Source organism: Schistocerca gregaria, unplaced genomic scaffold (genome assembly GCF_023897955.1).
Source record: "Schistocerca gregaria isolate iqSchGreg1 unplaced genomic scaffold, iqSchGreg1.2 ptg000758l, whole genome shotgun sequence".
Taxonomy (NCBI): Eukaryota; Metazoa; Arthropoda; class Insecta; order Orthoptera; family Acrididae; genus Schistocerca; species Schistocerca gregaria.
In genome coordinates this window covers 21,648-40,827 of record NW_026062129.1, presented here as the reverse complement: position 1 = coordinate 40,827, position 19,180 = coordinate 21,648, and the positions used below count along the sequence as shown (strand labels likewise).

General features: G+C 50.8%; 16 non-coding genes across 16 annotated transcripts; all 16 read right to left on the bottom strand.

Annotated features, from left to right (window-relative positions):
• Positions 1–767: 767 nt before the first annotated feature.
• Positions 768–886, bottom strand: LOC126321721 (5S ribosomal RNA). Its single transcript, XR_007558483.1, has one exon. It is a non-coding gene; the product is annotated as a 5S ribosomal RNA (ribosomal RNA).
• A 1,084-nt stretch (positions 887–1,970) lies between these two features.
• LOC126321720 (5S ribosomal RNA) lies at positions 1,971–2,089 on the bottom strand. The gene has a single exon (XR_007558482.1). It is a non-coding gene; the product is annotated as a 5S ribosomal RNA (ribosomal RNA).
• Positions 2,090–3,174: 1,085 nt separating this feature from the next.
• LOC126321719 (5S ribosomal RNA) lies at positions 3,175–3,293 on the bottom strand. Its single transcript, XR_007558481.1, has one exon. It is a non-coding gene; the product is annotated as a 5S ribosomal RNA (ribosomal RNA).
• Positions 3,294–4,378: 1,085 nt separating this feature from the next.
• LOC126321718 (5S ribosomal RNA) lies at positions 4,379–4,497 on the bottom strand. The gene has a single exon (XR_007558480.1). It is a non-coding gene; the product is annotated as a 5S ribosomal RNA (ribosomal RNA).
• A 1,085-nt stretch (positions 4,498–5,582) lies between these two features.
• On the bottom strand, positions 5,583–5,701 carry LOC126321717 (5S ribosomal RNA). The gene has a single exon (XR_007558479.1). It is a non-coding gene; the product is annotated as a 5S ribosomal RNA (ribosomal RNA).
• A 1,084-nt stretch (positions 5,702–6,785) lies between these two features.
• LOC126321716 (5S ribosomal RNA) lies at positions 6,786–6,904 on the bottom strand. Its single transcript, XR_007558478.1, has one exon. It is a non-coding gene; the product is annotated as a 5S ribosomal RNA (ribosomal RNA).
• A 1,085-nt stretch (positions 6,905–7,989) lies between these two features.
• Positions 7,990–8,108, bottom strand: LOC126321715 (5S ribosomal RNA). Its single transcript, XR_007558477.1, has one exon. It is a non-coding gene; the product is annotated as a 5S ribosomal RNA (ribosomal RNA).
• Positions 8,109–9,193: 1,085 nt separating this feature from the next.
• LOC126321714 (5S ribosomal RNA) lies at positions 9,194–9,312 on the bottom strand. Its single transcript, XR_007558476.1, has one exon. It is a non-coding gene; the product is annotated as a 5S ribosomal RNA (ribosomal RNA).
• Positions 9,313–10,397: 1,085 nt separating this feature from the next.
• LOC126321713 (5S ribosomal RNA) lies at positions 10,398–10,516 on the bottom strand. Its single transcript, XR_007558475.1, has one exon. It is a non-coding gene; the product is annotated as a 5S ribosomal RNA (ribosomal RNA).
• Positions 10,517–11,601: 1,085 nt separating this feature from the next.
• On the bottom strand, positions 11,602–11,720 carry LOC126321711 (5S ribosomal RNA). Its single transcript, XR_007558473.1, has one exon. It is a non-coding gene; the product is annotated as a 5S ribosomal RNA (ribosomal RNA).
• A 1,085-nt stretch (positions 11,721–12,805) lies between these two features.
• Positions 12,806–12,924, bottom strand: LOC126321710 (5S ribosomal RNA). The gene has a single exon (XR_007558472.1). It is a non-coding gene; the product is annotated as a 5S ribosomal RNA (ribosomal RNA).
• A 1,086-nt stretch (positions 12,925–14,010) lies between these two features.
• On the bottom strand, positions 14,011–14,129 carry LOC126321687 (5S ribosomal RNA). Its single transcript, XR_007558450.1, has one exon. It is a non-coding gene; the product is annotated as a 5S ribosomal RNA (ribosomal RNA).
• A 1,084-nt stretch (positions 14,130–15,213) lies between these two features.
• On the bottom strand, positions 15,214–15,332 carry LOC126321709 (5S ribosomal RNA). The gene has a single exon (XR_007558471.1). It is a non-coding gene; the product is annotated as a 5S ribosomal RNA (ribosomal RNA).
• A 1,085-nt stretch (positions 15,333–16,417) lies between these two features.
• Positions 16,418–16,536, bottom strand: LOC126321708 (5S ribosomal RNA). Its single transcript, XR_007558470.1, has one exon. It is a non-coding gene; the product is annotated as a 5S ribosomal RNA (ribosomal RNA).
• A 1,096-nt stretch (positions 16,537–17,632) lies between these two features.
• On the bottom strand, positions 17,633–17,751 carry LOC126321685 (5S ribosomal RNA). Its single transcript, XR_007558448.1, has one exon. It is a non-coding gene; the product is annotated as a 5S ribosomal RNA (ribosomal RNA).
• A 1,096-nt stretch (positions 17,752–18,847) lies between these two features.
• On the bottom strand, positions 18,848–18,966 carry LOC126321683 (5S ribosomal RNA). Its single transcript, XR_007558446.1, has one exon. It is a non-coding gene; the product is annotated as a 5S ribosomal RNA (ribosomal RNA).
• Between the last annotated feature and the right edge of the window lie 214 nt (positions 18,967–19,180).

Sequence of the window (19,180 nt, the reverse complement as noted above, 5' to 3'; positions counted from 1 at the left end):
TTGCTCGACTGCCGCTCGCTGCCGCTCGGGTCGTGGTCCATATGACAGCACAAGCACGAGAAACAACTGCGAGACTGGCGCCGGACTGACCGGCGTGTGCGAGGCGCCGTGTGCGGCCGTTCGGAGCTACTAGAGCAGTGCTGTTCCGTGCAATGCTGTGGAAAGCTGCGAAAACACGGACACAAGACACAGGCGGTTCGACAAAGCATCCATCTCTTCTAGCGGCGAAAGATAAGTTTTTGTTTACAAATTTGCATTTGTACACTGCTACAAAACTATAAGCCCTGGCGTATTTCAGAACAGTCCTGTCGTGTCATACTCTTGTTATTTCTAGAGACACTTTGTCTGACTTCATTTTTTGGCTACCCCTGCCAGCCCTCTTTCCAGAGTACCCAGGCGGTCACCGATCCGAATACTAACGATGTTGCTTATCGTCGGTGATCGTACCAGAACAGTTGATTTTCTGTTTTTTTAGTTTTTTATTTAATTATTTAGTTTTTTGGAATTTAGCGCTCCTACAAAACAGAAGGCTCTGACGCATTTCAAGTGCACATCTGTCGATTCGCAGTATTTCGTTACTTTCAGGGAGTTCCTACCACCCTTCCTTCGCGCATTCTTGCTCAAACTGAGTTCATTACTGTAATTTCGCATCTTACGTTTAATACAGTAGTTTAAAATGCTTGTGGGAGCATCTTTGTCGCACCTGAGAGTTAGTATGAAAAGAGGGCTGCCAGGTGTAGTGACATGAAATTTAAAAGAAGAGAGAGAGCCAACAGCACCCGGTGTTCCCAGGCGGTCACCCATCCAAGTACTAACCGGGCCCGATGTTGCTTAACTTCGGTGATCGGACGAGAACCGGTGTATTCAACATGGTATGGCCGTTGGCGTCCTTATACTGTAGCTGCACGGCAGAAGAATGCTTCGCCTCTCCTTCCAACACACGCAATCGCCATTTTCGGTGGCACATTTGACGCAAAGCACGTCCTTCCTCCTCGACACTCGCGGGAGACGCACCTTGTTATTGTCAACCAGCGCAGGTCTTGCGCGCGGCCGGGCGGCGGGTGGACTGCGCGGGGTGTGTCAGTGTCCTGCTGGACCGAGGGAAGCGTTCTCACCTGCCTGACACGCGTCGCGCTTCCAGATATTTGCGTAATTCGCATGGTGCATTCTCGGCTGTCCCCTTCCGTCCCGACTTGTCCCGACTTTGCTCGACTGCCGCTCGCTGCCGCTCGGGTCGTGGTCCATATGACAGCACAAGCACGAGAAACAACTGCGAGACTGGCGCCGGACTGACCGGCGTGTGCGAGGCGCCGTGTGCGGCCGTTCGGAGCTACTAGAGCAGTGCTGTTCCGTGCAATGCTGTGGAAAGCTGCGAAAACACGGACACAAGACACAGGCGGTTCGACAAAGCATCCATCTCTTCTAGCGGCGAAAGATAAGTTTTTGTTTACAAATTTGCATTTGTACACTGCTACAAAACTATAAGCCCTGGCGTATTTCAGAACAGTCCTGTCGTGTCATACTCTTGTTATTTCTAGAGACACTTTGTCTGACTTCATTTTTTGGCTACCCCTGCCAGCCCTCTTTCCAGAGTACCCAGGCGGTCACAGATCCGAATACTAACGATGTTGCTTATCGTCGGTGATCGTACCAGAACAGTTGATTCTCTGTTTTTTTAGTTTTTTATTTAATATTTAGTTTTTTGGAATTTAGCGCTCCTACAAAACAGTAGGCTCTGACGCATTTCAAGTGCACATCTGTCGATTCGCAGTGTTTCGTTACTTTCAAGGAGTTCCTACCACCCTTCCTTCGCGCATTCTTGCTCAAACTGAGTTCATTACTGTAATTTCGCATCTTACGTTTAATACAGTAGTTTAAAATGCTTGTGGGAGCATCTTTGTCGCACCTGAGAGTTAGTATGAAAAGAGGGCTGCCAGGTGTAGTGACATGAAATTTAAAAGAAGAGAGAGAGCCAACAGCACCCGGTGTTCCCAGGCGGTCACCCATCCAAGTACTAACCGGGCCCGATGTTGCTTAACTTCGGTGATCGGACGAGAACCGGTGTATTCAACATGGTATGGCCGTTGGCGTCCTTATACTGTAGCTGCACGGCAGAAGAATGCTTCGCCTCTCCTTCCAACACACGCAATCGCCATTTTCGGTGGCACATTTGACGCAAAGCACGTCCTTCCTCCTCGACACTCGCGGGAGACGCACCTTGTTATTGTCAACCAGCGCAGGTCTTGCGCGCGGCCGGGCGGCGGGTGGACTGCGCGGGGTGTGTCAGTGTCCTGCTGGACCGAGGGAAGCGTTCTCACCTGCCTGACACGCGTCGCGCTTCCAGATATTTGCGTAATTCGCATGGTGCATTCTCGGCTGTCCCCTTCCGTCCCGACTTGTCCCGACTTTGCTCGACTGCCGCTCGCTGCCGCTCGGGTCGTGGTCCATATGACAGCACAAGCACGAGAAACAACTGCGAGACTGGCGCCGGACTGACCGGCGTGTGCGAGGCGCCGTGTGCGGCCGTTCGGAGCTACTAGAGCAGTGCTGTTCCGTGCAATGCTGTGGAAAGGTGCGAAAACACGGACACAAGACACAGGCGGTTCGACAAAGCATCCATCTCTTCTAGCGGCGAAAGATAAGTTTTTGTTTACAAATTTGCATTTGTACACTGCTACAAAACTATAAGCCCTGGCGTATTTCAGAACAGTCCTGTCGTGTCATACTCTTGTTATTTCTAGAGACACTTTGTCTGACTTCATTTTTTGGCTACCCCTGCCAGCCCTCTTTCCAGAGTACCCAGGCGGTCACCGATCCGAATACTAACGATGTTGCTTATCGTCGGTGATCGTACCAGAACAGTTGATTTTCTGTTTTTTTAGTTTTTTATTTAATTATTTAGTTTTTTGGAATTTAGCGCTCCTACAAAACAGAAGGCTCTGACGCATTTCAAGTGCACATCTGTCGATTCGCAGTATTTCGTTACTTTCAGGGAGTTCCTACCACCCTTCCTTCGCGCATTCTTGCTCAAACTGAGTTCATTACTGTAATTTCGCATCTTACGTTTAATACAGTAGTTTAAAATGCTTGTGGGAGCATCTTTGTCGCACCTGAGAGTTAGTATGAAAAGAGGGCTGCCAGGTGTAGTGACATGAAATTTAAAAGAAGAGAGAGAGCCAACAGCACCCGGTGTTCCCAGGCGGTCACCCATCCAAGTACTAACCGGGCCCGATGTTGCTTAACTTCGGTGATCGGACGAGAACCGGTGTATTCAACATGGTATGGCCGTTGGCGTCCTTATACTGTAGCTGCACGGCAGAAGAATGCTTCGCCTCTCCTTCCAACACACGCAATCGCCATTTTCGGTGGCACATTTGACGCAAAGCACGTCCTTCCTCCTCGACACTCGCGGGAGACGCACCTTGTTATTGTCAACCAGCGCAGGTCTTGCGCGCGGCCGGGCGGCGGGTGGACTGCGCGGGGTGTGTCAGTGTCCTGCTGGACCGAGGGAAGCGTTCTCACCTGCCTGACACGCGTCGCGCTTCCAGATATTTGCGTAATTCGCATGGTGCATTCTCGGCTGTCCCCTTCCGTCCCGACTTGTCCCGACTTTGCTCGACTGCCGCTCGCTGCCGCTCGGGTCGTGGTCCATATGACAGCACAAGCACGAGAAACAACTGCGAGACTGGCGCCGGACTGACCGGCGTGTGCGAGGCGCCGTGTGCGGCCGTTCGGAGCTACTAGAGCAGTGCTGTTCCGTGCAATGCTGTGGAAAGGTGCGAAAACACGGACACAAGACACAGGCGGTTCGACAAAGCATCCATCTCTTCTAGCGGCGAAAGATAAGTTTTTGTTTACAAATTTGCATTTGTACACTGCTACAAAACTATAAGCCCTGGCGTATTTCAGAACAGTCCTGTCGTGTCATACTCTTGTTATTTCTAGAGACACTTTGTCTGACTTCATTTTTTGGCTACCCCTGCCAGCCCTCTTTCCAGAGTACCCAGGCGGTCACCGATCCGAATACTAACGATGTTGCTTATCGTCGGTGATCGTACCAGAACAGTTGATTTTCTGTTTTTTTAGTTTTTTATTTAATTATTTAGTTTTTTGGAATTTAGCGCTCCTACAAAACAGAAGGCTCTGACGCATTTCAAGTGCACATCTGTCGATTCGCAGTATTTCGTTACTTTCAGGGAGTTCCTACCACCCTTCCTTCGCGCATTCTTGCTCAAACTGAGTTCATTACTGTAATTTCGCATCTTACGTTTAATACAGTAGTTTAAAATGCTTGTGGGAGCATCTTTGTCGCACCTGAGAGTTAGTATGAAAAGAGGGCTGCCAGGTGTAGTGACATGAAATTTAAAAGAAGAGAGAGAGCCAACAGCACCCGGTGTTCCCAGGCGGTCACCCATCCAAGTACTAACCGGGCCCGATGTTGCTTAACTTCGGTGATCGGACGAGAACCGGTGTATTCAACATGGTATGGCCGTTGGCGTCCTTATACTGTAGCTGCACGGCAGAAGAATGCTTCGCCTCTCCTTCCAACACACGCAATCGCCATTTTCGGTGGCACATTTGACGCAAAGCACGTCCTTCCTCCTCGACACTCGCGGGAGACGCACCTTGTTATTGTCAACCAGCGCAGGTCTTGCGCGCGGCCGGGCGGCGGGTGGACTGCGCGGGGTGTGTCAGTGTCCTGCTGGACCGAGGGAAGCGTTCTCACCTGCCTGACACGCGTCGCGCTTCCAGATATTTGCGTAATTCGCATGGTGCATTCTCGGCTGTCCCCTTCCGTCCCGACTTGTCCCGACTTTGCTCGACTGCCGCTCGCTGCCGCTCGGGTCGTGGTCCATATGACAGCACAAGCACGAGAAACAACTGCGAGACTGGCGCCGGACTGACCGGCGTGTGCGAGGCGCCGTGTGCGGCCGTTCGGAGCTACTAGAGCAGTGCTGTTCCGTGCAATGCTGTGGAAAGGTGCGAAAACACGGACACAAGACACAGGCGGTTCGACAAAGCATCCATCTCTTCTAGCGGCGAAAGATAAGTTTTTGTTTACAAATTTGCATTTGTACACTGCTACAAAACTATAAGCCCTGGCGTATTTCAGAACAGTCCTGTCGTGTCATACTCTTGTTATTTCTAGAGACACTTTGTCTGACTTCATTTTTTGGCTACCCCTGCCAGCCCTCTTTCCAGAGTACCCAGGCGGTCACCGATCCGAATACTAACGATGTTGCTTATCGTCGGTGATCGTACCAGAACAGTTGATTTTCTGTTTTTTTAGTTTTTTATTTAATTATTTAGTTTTTTGGAATTTAGCGCTCCTACAAAACAGAAGGCTCTGACGCATTTCAAGTGCACATCTGTCGATTCGCAGTATTTCGTTACTTTCAGGGAGTTCCTACCACCCTTCCTTCGCGCATTCTTGCTCAAACTGAGTTCATTACTGTAATTTCGCATCTTACGTTTAATACAGTAGTTTAAAATGCTTGTGGGAGCATCTTTGTCGCACCTGAGAGTTAGTATGAAAAGAGGGCTGCCAGGTGTAGTGACATGAAATTTAAAAGAAGAGAGAGAGCCAACAGCACCCGGTGTTCCCAGGCGGTCACCCATCCAAGTACTAACCGGGCCCGATGTTGCTTAACTTCGGTGATCGGACGAGAACCGGTGTATTCAACATGGTATGGCCGTTGGCGTCCTTATACTGTAGCTGCACGGCAGAAGAATGCTTCGCCTCTCCTTCCAACACACGCAATCGCCATTTTCGGTGGCACATTTGACGCAAAGCACGTCCTTCCTCCTCGACACTCGCGGGAGACGCACCTTGTTATTGTCAACCAGCGCAGGTCTTGCGCGCGGCCGGGCGGCGGGTGGACTGCGCGGGGTGTGTCAGTGTCCTGCTGGACCGAGGGAAGCGTTCTCACCTGCCTGACACGCGTCGCGCTTCCAGATATTTGCGTAATTCGCATGGTGCATTCTCGGCTGTCCCCTTCCGTCCCGACTTGTCCCGACTTTGCTCGACTGCCGCTCGCTGCCGCTCGGGTCGTGGTCCATATGACAGCACAAGCACGAGAAACAACTGCGAGACTGGCGCCGGACTGACCGGCGTGTGCGAGGCGCCGTGTGCGGCCGTTCGGAGCTACTAGAGCAGTGCTGTTCCGTGCAATGCTGTGGAAAGGTGCGAAAACACGGACACAAGACACAGGCGGTTCGACAAAGCATCCATCTCTTCTAGCGGCGAAAGATAAGTTTTTGTTTACAAATTTGCATTTGTACACTGCTACAAAACTATAAGCCCTGGCGTATTTCAGAACAGTCCTGTCGTGTCATACTCTTGTTATTTCTAGAGACACTTTGTCTGACTTCATTTTTTGGCTACCCCTGCCAGCCCTCTTTCCAGAGTACCCAGGCGGTCACAGATCCGAATACTAACGATGTTGCTTATCGTCGGTGATCGTACCAGAACAGTTGATTCTCTGTTTTTTTAGTTTTTCATTTAATATTTAGTTTTTTGGAATTTAGCGCTCCTACAAAACAGTAGGCTCTGACGCATTTCAAGTGCACATCTGTCGATTCGCAGTGTTTCGTTACTTTCAAGGAGTTCCTACCACCCTTCCTTCGCGCATTCTTGCTCAAACTGAGTTCATTACTGTAATTTCGCATCTTACGTTTAATACAGTAGTTTAAAATGCTTGTGGGAGCATCTTTGTCGCACCTGAGAGTTAGTATGAAAAGAGGGCTGCCAGGTGTAGTGACATGAAATTTAAAAGAAGAGAGAGAGCCAACAGCACCCGGTGTTCCCAGGCGGTCACCCATCCAAGTACTAACCGGGCCCGATGTTGCTTAACTTCGGTGATCGGACGAGAACCGGTGTATTCAACATGGTATGGCCGTTGGCGTCCTTATACTGTAGCTGCACGGCAGAAGAATGCTTCGCCTCTCCTTCCAACACACGCAATCGCCATTTTCGGTGGCACATTTGACGCAAAGCACGTCCTTCCTCCTCGACACTCGCGGGAGACGCACCTTGTTATTGTCAACCAGCGCAGGTCTTGCGCGCGGCCGGGCGGCGGGTGGACTGCGCGGGGTGTGTCAGTGTCCTGCTGGACCGAGGGAAGCGTTCTCACCTGCCTGACACGCGTCGCGCTTCCAGATATTTGCGTAATTCGCATGGTGCATTCTCGGCTGTCCCCTTCCGTCCCGACTTGTCCCGACTTTGCTCGACTGCCGCTCGCTGCCGCTCGGGTCGTGGTCCATATGACAGCACAAGCACGAGAAACAACTGCGAGACTGGCGCCGGACTGACCGGCGTGTGCGAGGCGCCGTGTGCGGCCGTTCGGAGCTACTAGAGCAGTGCTGTTCCGTGCAATGCTGTGGAAAGGTGCGAAAACACGGAAACAAGACACAGGCGGTTCGACAAAGCATCCATCTCTTCTAGCGGCGAAAGATAAGTTTTTGTTTACAAATTTGCATTTGTACACTGCTACAAAACTATAAGCCCTGGCGTATTTCAGAACAGTCCTGTCGTGTCATACTCTTGTTATTTCTAGAGACACTTTGTCTGACTTCATTTTTTGGCTACCCCTGCCAGCCCTCTTTCCAGAGTACCCAGGCGGTCACCGATCCGAATACTAACGATGTTGCTTATCGTCGGTGATCGTACCAGAACAGTTGATTTTCTGTTTTTTTAGTTTTTTATTTAATTATTTAGTTTTTTGGAATTTAGCGCTCCTACAAAACAGAAGGCTCTGACGCATTTCAAGTGCACATCTGTCGATTCGCAGTATTTCGTTACTTTCAGGGAGTTCCTACCACCCTTCCTTCGCGCATTCTTGCTCAAACTGAGTTCATTACTGTAATTTCGCATCTTACGTTTAATACAGTAGTTTAAAATGCTTGTGGGAGCATCTTTGTCGCACCTGAGAGTTAGTATGAAAAGAGGGCTGCCAGGTGTAGTGACATGAAATTTAAAAGAAGAGAGAGAGCCAACAGCACCCGGTGTTCCCAGGCGGTCACCCATCCAAGTACTAACCGGGCCCGATGTTGCTTAACTTCGGTGATCGGACGAGAACCGGTGTATTCAACATGGTATGGCCGTTGGCGTCCTTATACTGTAGCTGCACGGCAGAAGAATGCTTCGCCTCTCCTTCCAACACACGCAATCGCCATTTTCGGTGGCACATTTGACGCAAAGCACGTCCTTCCTCCTCGACACTCGCGGGAGACGCACCTTGTTATTGTCAACCAGCGCAGGTCTTGCGCGCGGCCGGGCGGCGGGTGGACTGCGCGGGGTGTGTCAGTGTCCTGCTGGACCGAGGGAAGCGTTCTCACCTGCCTGACACGCGTCGCGCTTCCAGATATTTGCGTAATTCGCATGGTGCATTCTCGGCTGTCCCCTTCCGTCCCGACTTGTCCCGACTTTGCTCGACTGCCGCTCGCTGCCGCTCGGGTCGTGGTCCATATGACAGCACAAGCACGAGAAACAACTGCGAGACTGGCGCCGGACTGACCGGCGTGTGCGAGGCGCCGTGTGCGGCCGTTCGGAGCTACTAGAGCAGTGCTGTTCCGTGCAATGCTGTGGAAAGGTGCGAAAACACGGACACAAGACACAGGCGGTTCGACAAAGCATCCATCTCTTCTAGCGGCGAAAGATAAGTTTTTGTTTACAAATTTGCATTTGTACACTGCTACAAAACTATAAGCCCTGGCGTATTTCAGAACAGTCCTGTCGTGTCATACTCTTGTTATTTCTAGAGACACTTTGTCTGACTTCATTTTTTGGCTACCCCTGCCAGCCCTCTTTCCAGAGTACCCAGGCGGTCACCGATCCGAATACTAACGATGTTGCTTATCGTCGGTGATCGTACCAGAACAGTTGATTTTCTGTTTTTTTAGTTTTTTATTTAATTATTTAGTTTTTTGGAATTTAGCGCTCCTACAAAACAGAAGGCTCTGACGCATTTCAAGTGCACATCTGTCGATTCGCAGTATTTCGTTACTTTCAGGGAGTTCCTACCACCCTTCCTTCGCGCATTCTTGCTCAAACTGAGTTCATTACTGTAATTTCGCATCTTACGTTTAATACAGTAGTTTAAAATGCTTGTGGGAGCATCTTTGTCGCACCTGAGAGTTAGTATGAAAAGAGGGCTGCCAGGTGTAGTGACATGAAATTTAAAAGAAGAGAGAGAGCCAACAGCACCCGGTGTTCCCAGGCGGTCACCCATCCAAGTACTAACCGGGCCCGATGTTGCTTAACTTCGGTGATCGGACGAGAACCGGTGTATTCAACATGGTATGGCCGTTGGCGTCCTTATACTGTAGCTGCACGGCAGAAGAATGCTTCGCCTCTCCTTCCAACACACGCAATCGCCATTTTCGGTGGCACATTTGACGCAAAGCACGTCCTTCCTCCTCGACACTCGCGGGAGACGCACCTTGTTATTGTCAACCAGCGCAGGTCTTGCGCGCGGCCGGGCGGCGGGTGGACTGCGCGGGGTGTGTCAGTGTCCTGCTGGACCGAGGGAAGCGTTCTCACCTGCCTGACACGCGTCGCGCTTCCAGATATTTGCGTAATTCGCATGGTGCATTCTCGGCTGTCCCCTTCCGTCCCGACTTGTCCCGACTTTGCTCGACTGCCGCTCGCTGCCGCTCGGGTCGTGGTCCATATGACAGCACAAGCACGAGAAACAACTGCGAGACTGGCGCCGGACTGACCGGCGTGTGCGAGGCGCCGTGTGCGGCCGTTCGGAGCTACTAGAGCAGTGCTGTTCCGTGCAATGCTGTGGAAAGGTGCGAAAACACGGACACAAGACACAGGCGGTTCGACAAAGCATCCATCTCTTCTAGCGGCGAAAGATAAGTTTTTGTTTACAAATTTGCATTTGTACACTGCTACAAAACTATAAGCCCTGGCGTATTTCAGAACAGTCCTGTCGTGTCATACTCTTGTTATTTCTAGAGACACTTTGTCTGACTTCATTTTTTGGCTACCCCTGCCAGCCCTCTTTCCAGAGTACCCAGGCGGTCACCGATCCGAATACTAACGATGTTGCTTATCGTCGGTGATCGTACCAGAACAGTTGATTTTCTGTTTTTTTAGTTTTTTATTTAATTATTTAGTTTTTTGGAATTTAGCGCTCCTACAAAACAGAAGGCTCTGACGCATTTCAAGTGCACATCTGTCGATTCGCAGTATTTCGTTACTTTCAGGGAGTTCCTACCACCCTTCCTTCGCGCATTCTTGCTCAAACTGAGTTCATTACTGTAATTTCGCATCTTACGTTTAATACAGTAGTTTAAAATGCTTGTGGGAGCATCTTTGTCGCACCTGAGAGTTAGTATGAAAAGAGGGCTGCCAGGTGTAGTGACATGAAATTTAAAAGAAGAGAGAGAGCCAACAGCACCCGGTGTTCCCAGGCGGTCACCCATCCAAGTACTAACCGGGCCCGATGTTGCTTAACTTCGGTGATCGGACGAGAACCGGTGTATTCAACATGGTATGGCCGTTGGCGTCCTTATACTGTAGCTGCACGGCAGAAGAATGCTTCGCCTCTCCTTCCAACACACGCAATCGCCATTTTCGGTGGCACATTTGACGCAAAGCACGTCCTTCCTCCTCGACACTCGCGGGAGACGCACCTTGTTATTGTCAACCAGCGCAGGTCTTGCGCGCGGCCGGGCGGCGGGTGGACTGCGCGGGGTGTGTCAGTGTCCTGCTGGACCGAGGGAAGCGTTCTCACCTGCCTGACACGCGTCGCGCTTCCAGATATTTGCGTAATTCGCATGGTGCATTCTCGGCTGTCCCCTTCCGTCCCGACTTGTCCCGACTTTGCTCGACTGCCGCTCGCTGCCGCTCGGGTCGTGGTCCATATGACAGCACAAGCACGAGAAACAACTGCGAGACTGGCGCCGGACTGACCGGCGTGTGCGAGGCGCCGTGTGCGGCCGTTCGGAGCTACTAGAGCAGTGCTGTTCCGTGCAATGCTGTGGAAAGGTGCGAAAACACGGACACAAGACACAGGCGGTTCGACAAAGCATCCATCTCTTCTAGCGGCGAAAGATAAGTTTTTGTTTACAAATTTGCATTTGTACACTGCTACAAAACTATAAGCCCTGGCGTATTTCAGAACAGTCCTGTCGTGTCATACTCTTGTTATTTCTAGAGACACTTTGTCTGACTTCATTTTTTGGCTACCCCTGCCAGCCCTCTTTCCAGAGTACCCAGGCGGTCACCGATCCGAATACTAACGATGTTGCTTATCGTCGGTGATCGTACCAGAACAGTTGATTTTCTGTTTTTTTAGTTTTTTATTTAATTATTTAGTTTTTTGGAATTTAGCGCTCCTACAAAACAGAAGGCTCTGACGCATTTCAAGTGCACATCTGTCGATTCGCAGTATTTCGTTACTTTCAGGGAGTTCCTACCACCCTTCCTTCGCGCATTCTTGCTCAAACTGAGTTCATTACTGTAATTTCGCATCTTACGTTTAATACAGTAGTTTAAAATGCTTGTGGGAGCATCTTTGTCGCACCTGAGAGTTAGTATGAAAAGAGGGCTGCCAGGTGTAGTGACATGAAATTTAAAAGAAGAGAGAGAGCCAACAGCACCCGGTGTTCCCAGGCGGTCACCCATCCAAGTACTAACCGGGCCCGATGTTGCTTAACTTCGGTGATCGGACGAGAACCGGTGTATTCAACATGGTATGGCCGTTGGCGTCCTTATACTGTAGCTGCACGGCAGAAGAATGCTTCGCCTCTCCTTCCAACACACGCAATCGCCATTTTCGGTGGCACATTTGACGCAAAGCACGTCCTTCCTCCTCGACACTCGCGGGAGACGCACCTTGTTATTGTCAACCAGCGCAGGTCTTGCGCGCGGCCGGGCGGCGGGTGGACTGCGCGGGGTGTGTCAGTGTCCTGCTGGACCGAGGGAAGCGTTCTCACCTGCCTGACACGCGTCGCGCTTCCAGATATTTGCGTAATTCGCATGGTGCATTCTCGGCTGTCCCCTTCCGTCCCGACTTGTCCCGACTTTGCTCGACTGCCGCTCGCTGCCGCTCGGGTCGTGGTCCATATGACAGCACAAGCACGAGAAACAACTGCGAGACTGGCGCCGGACTGACCGGCGTGTGCGAGGCGCCGTGTGCGGCCGTTCGGAGCTACTAGAGCAGTGCTGTTCCGTGCAATGCTGTGGAAAGGTGCGAAAACACGGACACAAGACACAGGCGGTTCGACAAAGCATCCATCTCTTCTAGCGGCGAAAGATAAGTTTTTGTTTACAAATTTGCATTTGTACACTGCTACAAAACTATAAGCCCTGGCGTATTTCAGAACAGTCCTGTCGTGTCATACTCTTGTTATTTCTAGAGACACTTTGTCTGACTTCATTTTTTGGCTACCCCTGCCAGCCCTCTTTCCAGAGTACCCAGGCGGTCACCGATCCGAATACTAACGATGTTGCTTATCGTCGGTGATCGTACCAGAACAGTTGATTTTCTGTTTTTTTAGTTTTTTATTTAATTATTTAGTTTTTTGGAATTTAGCGCTCCTACAAAACAGAAGGCTCTGACGCATTTCAAGTGCACATCTGTCGTTTCGCAGTATTTCGTTACTTTCAGGGAGTTCCTACCACCCTTCCTTCGCGCATTCTTGCTCAAACTGAGTTCATTACTGTAATTTCGCATCTTACGTTTAATACAGTAGTTTAAAATGCTTGTGGGAGCATCTTTGTCGCACCTGAGAGTTAGTATGAAAAGAGGGCTGCCAGGTGTAGTGACATGAAATTTAAAAGAAGAGAGAGAGCCAACAGCACCCGGTGTTCCCAGGCGGTCACCCATCCAAGTACTAACCGGGCCCGATGTTGCTTAACTTCGGTGATCGGACGAGAACCGGTGTATTCAACATGGTATGGCCGTTGGCGTCCTTATACTGTAGCTGCACGGCAGAAGAATGCTTCGCCTCTCCTTCCAACACACGCAATCGCCATTTTCGGTGGCACATTTGACGCAAAGCACGTCCTTCCTCCTCGACACTCGCGGGAGACGCACCTTGTTATTGTCAACCAGCGCAGGTCTTGCGCGCGGCCGGGCGGCGGGTGGACTGCGCGGGGTGTGTCAGTGTCCTGCTGGACCGAGGGAAGCGTTCTCAACTGCCTGACACGCGTCGCGCTTCCAGATATTTGCGTAATTCGCATGGTGCATTCTCGGCTGTCCCCTTCCGTCCCGACTTGTCCCGACTTTGCTCGACTGCCGCTCGCTGCCGCTCGGGTCGTGGTCCATATGACAGCACAAGCACGAGAAACAACTGCGAGACTGGCGCCGGACTGACCGGCGTGTGCGAGGCGCCGTGTGCGGCCGTTCGGAGCTACTAGAGCAGTGCTGTTCCGTGCAATGCTGTGGAAAGGTGCGAAAACACGGACACAAGACACAGGCGGTTCGACAAAGCATCCATCTCTTCTAGCGGCGAAAGATAAGTTTTTGTTTACAAATTTGCATTTGTACACTGCTACAAAACTATAAGCCCTGGCGTATTTCAGAACAGTCCTGTCGTGTCATACTCTTGTTATTTCTAGAGACACTTTGTCTGACTTCATTTTTTGGCTACCCCTGCCAGCCCTCTTTCCAGAGTACCCAGGCGGTCACCGATCCGAATACTAACGATGTTGCTTATCGTCGGTGATCGTACCAGAACAGTTGATTTTCTGTTTTTTTAGTTTTTTATTTAATTATTTAGTTTTTTTGGAATTTAGCGCTCCTACAAAACAGAAGGCTCTGACGCATTTCAAGTGCACATCTGTCGATTCGCAGTATTTCGTTACTTTCAGGGAGTTCCTACCACCCTTCCTTCGCGCATTCTTGCTCAAACTGAGTTCATTACTGTAATTTCGCATCTTACGTTTAATACAGTAGTTTAAAATGCTTGTGGGAGCATCTTTGTCGCACCTGAGAGTTAGTATGAAAAGAGGGCTGCCAGGTGTAGTGACATGAAATTTAAAAGAAGATAGAGAGCCAACAGCACCCGGTGTTCCCAGCCGGTCACCCATCCAAGTACTAACCGGGCCCGATGTTGCTTAACTTCGGTGATCGGACGAGAACCGGTGTATTCAACATGGTATGGCCGTTGGCGTCCTTATACTGTAGCCGCACGGCAGAAGAATGCTTCGCCTCTCCTTCCAACACACGCAATCGCCATTTTCGGTGGCACATTTGACGCAAAGCACGTCCTTCCTCCTCGACACTCGCGGGAGACGCACCTTGTTATTGTCAACCAGCGCAGGTCTTGCGCGCGGCCGGGCGGCGGGTGGACTGCGCGGGGTGTGTCAGTGTCCTGCTGGACCGAGGGAAGCGTTCTCACCTGCCTGACACGCGTCGCGCTTCCAGATATTTGCGTAATTCGCATGGTGCATTCTCGGCTGTCCCCTTCCGTCCCGACTTGTCCCGACTTTGCTCGACTGCCGCTCGCTGCCGCTCGGGTCGTGGTCCATATGACAGCACAAGCACGAGAAACAACTGCGAGACTGGCGCCGGACTGACCGGCGTGTGCGAGGCGCCGTGTGCGGCCGTTCGGAGCTACTAGAGCAGTGCTGTTCCGTGCAATGCTGTGGAAAGGTGCGAAAACACGGACACAAGACACAGGCGGTTCGACAAAGCATCCATCTCTTCTAGCGGCGAAAGATAAGTTTTTGTTTACAAATTTGCATTTGTACACTGCTACAAAACTATAAGCCCTGGCGTATTTCAGAACAGTATGTCGTGTCATACTCTTGTTATTTCTAGAGACACTTTGTCTGACTTCATTTTTTGGCTACCCCTGCCAGCCCTCTTTTCCAGAGTACCCAGGCGGTCACCGATCCGAATACTAACGATGTTGCTTATCGTCGGTGATCGTACCAGAACAGTTGATTCTCTGTTTTTTTAGTTTTTTATTTAATATTTAGTTTTTTGGAATTTAGCGCTCCTACAAAACAGTAGGCTCTGACGCATTTCAAGTGCACATCTGTCGATTCGCAGTGTTTCGTTACTTTCAAGGAGTTCCTACCACCCTTCCTTCGCGCATTCTTGCTCAAACTGAGTTCATTACTGTAATTTCGCATCTTACGTTTAATACAGTAGTTTAAAATGCTTGTGGGAGCATCTTTGTCGCACCTGAGAGTTAGTATGAAAAGAGGGCTGCCAGGTGTAGTGACATGAAATTTAAAAGAAGAGAGAGAGCCAACAGCACCCGGTGTTCCCAGGCGGTCACCCATCCAAGTACTAACCGGGCCCGATGTTGCTTAACTTCGGTGATCGGACGAGAACCGGTGTATTCAACATGGTATGGCCGTTGGCGTCCTTATACTGTAGCCGCACGGCAGAAGAATGCTTCGCCTCTCCTTCCAACACACGCAATCGCCATTTTCGGTGGCACATTTGACGCAAAGCACGTCCTTCCTCCTCGACACTCGCGGGAGACGCACCTTGTTATTGTCAACCAGCGCAGGTCTTGCGCGCGGCCGGGCGGCGGGTGGACTGCGCGGGGTGTGTCAGTGTCCTGCTGGACCGAGGGAAGCGTTCTCACCTGCCTGACACGCGTCGCGCTTCCAGATATTTGCGTAATTCGCATGGTGCATTCTCGGCTGTCCCCTTCCGTCCCGACTTGTCCCGACTTTGCTCGACTGCCGCTCGCTGCCGCTCGGGTCGTGGTCCATATGACAGCACAAGCACGAGAAACAACTGCGAGACTGGCGCCGGACTGACCGGCGTGTGCGAGGCGCCGTGTGCGGCCGTTCGGAGCTACTAGAGCAGTGCTGTTCCGTGCAATGTTGTGGAAAGGTGCGAAAACACGGACACAAGACACAGGCGGTTCGACAAAGCATCCATCTCTTCTAGCGGCGAAAGATAAGTTTTTGTTTACAAATTTGCATTTGTACACTGCTACAAAACTATAAGCCCTGGCGTATTTCAGAACAGTCCTGTCGTGTCATACTCTTGTTATTTCTAGAGACACTTTGTCTGACTTCATTTTTTGGCTACCCCTGCCAGCCCTCTTTCCAGAGTACCCAGGCGGTCACCGATCCGAATACTAACGATGTTGCTTATCGTCGGTGATCGTACCAGAACAGTTGATTTTCTGTTTTTTTAGTTTTTTATTTAATTATTTAGTTTTTTGGAATTTAGCGCTCCTACAAAACAGAAGGCTCTGACGCATTTCAAGTGCACATCTGTCGATTCGCAGTATTTCGTTACTTTCAGGGAGTTCCTACCACCCTTCCTTCGCGCATTCTTGCTCAAACTGAGTTCATTACTGTAATTTCGCATCTTACGTTTAATACAGTAGTTTAAAATGCTTGTGGGAGCATCTTTGTCGCACCTGAGAGTTAGTATGAAAAGAGGGCTGCCAGGTGTAGTGACATGAAATTTAAAAGAAGAGAGAGAGCCAACAGCACCCGGTGTTCCCAGGCGGTCACCCATCCAAGTACTAACCGGGCCCGATGTTGCTTAACTTCGGTGATCGGACGAGAACCGGTGTATTCAACATGGTATGGCCGTTGGCGTCCTTATACTGTAGCTGCACGGCAGAAGAATGCTTCGCCTCTCCTTCCAACACACGCAATCGCCATTTTCGGTGGCACATTTGACGCAAAGCACGTCCTTCCTCCTCGACACTCGCGGGAGACGCACCTTGTTATTGTCAACCAGCGCAGGTCTTGCGCGCGGCCGGGCGGCGGGTGGACTGCGCGGGGTGTGTCAGTGTCCTGCTGGACCGAGGGAAGCGTTCTCACCTGCCTGACACGCGTCGCGCTTCCAGATATTTGCGTAATTCGCATGGTGCATTCTCGGCTGTCCCCTTCCGTCCCGACTTGTCCCGACTTGTCCCGACTTGTCCCGACTGCCGCTCGCTGCCGCTCGGGTCGTGGTCCATATGACAGCACAAGCACGAGAAACAACTGCGAGACTGGCGCCGGACTGACCGGCGTGTGCGAGGCGCCGTGTGCGGCCGTTCGGAGCTACTAGAGCAGTGCTGTTCCGTGCAATGCCGTGGAAAGGTGCGAAAACACGGACACAATACACAGGCGGTTCGACAAAGCATCCATTTCTTCTAGCGGCGAAAGATAAATTTTTGTTTACAAATTTGCATTTGTACACTGCTACAAAACTATAAGCCCTGGCGTATTTCAGAACAGTCCTGTCGTGTCATACTCTTGTTATTTCTAGAGACACTTTGTCTGACTTCATTTTTTGGCTACCCCTGCCAGCCCTCTTTTCCAGAGTACCCAGGCGGTCACCGATCCGAATACTAACGATGTTGCTTATCGTCGGTGATCGTACCAGAACAGTTGATTTTCTGTTTTTTTAGTTTTTTATTTAATTATTTAGTTTTTTGGAATTTAGCGCTCCTACAAAACAGTAGGCTCTGACGCATTTCAAGTGCACATCTGTCGATTCGCAGTGTTTCGTTACTTTCAAGGAGTTCCTACCACCCTTCCTTCGCGCATTCTTGCTCAAACTGAGTTCATTACTGTAATTTCGCATCTTACGTTTAATACAGTAGTTTAAAATGCTTGTGGGAGCATCTTTGTCGCACCTGAGAGTTAGTATGAAAAGAGGGCTGCCAGGTATAGTGACATGAAATTTAAAAGAAGAGAGAGAGCCAACAGCACCCGGTGTTCCCAGGCGGTCACCCATCCAAGTACTAACCGGGCCCGATGTTGCTTAACTTCGGTGATCTGACGAGAACCGGTGTATTCAACATGGTATGGCCGTTGGCGTCCTTATACTGTAGCTGCACGGCAGAAGAATGCTTCGCCTCTCCTTCCAACACACGCAATCGCCATTTTCGGTGGCACATTTGACGCAAAGCACGTCCTTCCTCCTCGACACTCGCGGGAGACGCACCTTGTTATTGTCAACCAGCGCAGGTCTTGCGCGCGGCCGGGCGGCGGGTGGACTGCGCGGGGTGTGTCAGTGTCCTGCTGGACCGAGGGAAGCGTTCTCACCTGCCTGACACGCGTCGCGCTTCCAGATATTTGCGTAATTCGCATGGTGCATTCTCGGCTGTCCCCTTCCGTCCCGACTTGTCCCGACTTGACCCGACTTGTCCCGACTGCCGCTCGCTGCCGCTCGGGTCGTGGTCCATATGACAGCACAAGCACGAGAAACAACTGCGAGACTGGCGCCGGACTGACCGGCGTGTGCGAGGCGCCGTGTGCGGCCGTTCGGAGCTACTAGAGCAGTGCTGTTCCGTGCAATGCCGTGGAAAGGTGCGAAAACACGGACACAATACACAGGCGGTTCGACAAAGCATCCATTTCTTCTAGCGGCGAAAGATAAATTTTTGTTTACAAATTTGCATTTGTACACTGCTACAAAACTATAAGCCCTGGCGTATTTCAGAACAGTCCTGTCGTGTCATACTCTTGTTATTTCTAGAGACACTTTGTCTGACTTCATTTTTTGGCTACCCCTGCCAGCCCTCTTTTCCAGAGTACCCAGGCGGTCACCGATCCGAATACTAACGATGTTGCTTATCGTCGGTGATCGTACCAGAACAGTTGATTTTCTGTTTTTTTAGTTTTTTATTTAATTATTTAGTTTTTTGGAATTTAGCGCTCCTACAAAACAGAAGGCTCTGACGCATTTCAAGTGCACATCTGTCGATTCGCAGTGTTTCGTTACTTTCAAGGAGTTCCTACCACCCTTCCTTCGCGCATTCTTGCTCAAACTGAGTTCATTACTGTAATTTCGCATCTTACGTTTAATACAGTAGTTTAAAATGCTTGTGGGAGCATCTTTGTCGCACCTGAGAGTTAGTATGAAAAGAGGGCTGCCAGGTGTAGTGACATGAAATTTAAAAGAAGAGAGAGAGCCAACAGCACCCGGTGTTCCCAGGCGGTCACCCATCCAAGTACTAACCGGGCCCGATGTTGCTTAACTTCGGTGATCTGACGAGAACCGGTGTATTCAACATGGTATGGCCGTTGGCGTCCTTATACTGTAGCTGCACGGCAGAAGAATGCTTCGCCTCTCCTTCCAACACACGCAATCGCCATTTTCGGTGGCACATTTGACGCAAAGCACGTCCTTCCTCCTCGACACTAGCGGGAGACGCACCTTGTTATTGTCAACCAGCGCAGGTCTTGCGCGCGGCCGGGCGGCGGGTGGACTGCGCGGGGTGTGTCAGTGTCCTGCTGGACCGA